This window comes from Augochlora pura, chromosome 8 (assembly GCF_028453695.1).
Source record: "Augochlora pura isolate Apur16 chromosome 8, APUR_v2.2.1, whole genome shotgun sequence".
Lineage (NCBI taxonomy): Eukaryota > Metazoa > Arthropoda > Insecta > Hymenoptera > Halictidae > Augochlora > Augochlora pura.
This window is the reverse complement of record NC_135779.1, coordinates 9442904-9444323: the sequence shown is the minus strand read 5'-3', so window position 1 is coordinate 9444323 and position 1420 is coordinate 9442904.

Below are 1420 nucleotides of genomic sequence, written 5' to 3'. Positions count from 1 at the left end.
TGAGGCGAGCGCTCGCGGCTCTCATTAATTCTTGGCCGTGAAGGGGCGTCGGAAAAGCGGACGGAAACGATTTCTCCGGCGGTCTTTTCTCACGACCGTCGATCACGCGACCGTCCTTGGCTCTGGATTGTGTCGGATCTCTTGCGAAACAACCCGCGGATCCTGGGCATTTCCACTTAACTGTAACCCGATGGAACGACGGACGAATCAGGGCCGGCAGACGGCGTTCAATTTAATTTCCCACGTGAATTCAATCTGCTCCCAGCGTCACACGAACCGGCGCAACAGCGTCTCCGCGACCGATGATCACGCGTGCACCTTGAATTCGTCGATGATCAATTGACAGCGAGCGCGTGGAGAACAAATGAACGGAGATACCAGAGGAGATGCGGCACGCGAACGCCTAATGCTTACCCCCGTCACCTTGAGCAGATCTTCCAACTGGTATTTATAGCGGCTCTGCAAATAAAGTTCGAAGTACGTGAACTTCGCGAGATTCGCTTTTCGAGAACTCGCTTCGACCCGCCGGAAGTGGACCGGCAATTGCACAATTAGCGGTGATTAGGCTGCTCCCACTGATTCGTTTCTCCTGAAACAATGTCTAAAGATCAATAATTCTGCAGAACTTCTGACGCAACTTGATTTCTCAATATATCTTTCTTTAATAGTTCTTGTTGAAACGTTGGAGCTATTGCGTTAAGAGATGTTTTTCTTATCGTAGAATTCTCAATTCGCAACGTTTCAGAGTTGGCCATATTTTATTCGACTAACGGATTGTATTCGTAAAATTCGTTCGAAATTTTATTCAAAGCATTTAGTCGATACATTATGTGAATAAAATTTTATTTAAAGAATTCATGTGATATATTATACGAACAAAATTTCATTCGAATAATGTCCGACTTTGCAGCATCGTACGAATCGATAATAAATTCGCTGTCAACGTTCATTTTGGTCCCGGTGACCATTTGGACTGATTCGTTCTTCCTGGAACGGGGTTTCTATAGATCAATGCTTCTTGAGAATCTCTGAACAAATCGTTATCAGTCTTTTTAAAACGTTCGAATAATTGCTGCCGGAACTGCTGCGTCGTAGGCGATGTTCACTCACCGTGGAAATCACAATTTGCAACAATGTATTGCTAAAACGATCGGCGAATCATTTAGCGAACGCTGCTATGCATAAATACACCGTCCATAATTGAGACTGAAGATCATAATGTGTTCCGTGTTCTTGTTTTTAGGAACGGTAATAATTGTATAAATTATCGGGCGATTTACTGGTTCGCAGTGCTGGACAGAAAGGAAAAAATTGATCTGTTTGAAATACGTAAAAGCCGCGGTTCTGCAATTCAAACAAGGTTCATTATCTGTTACGATCGTGCCACTCGCTCCGGTAACTTCTTTCCCTCATTTTTTTT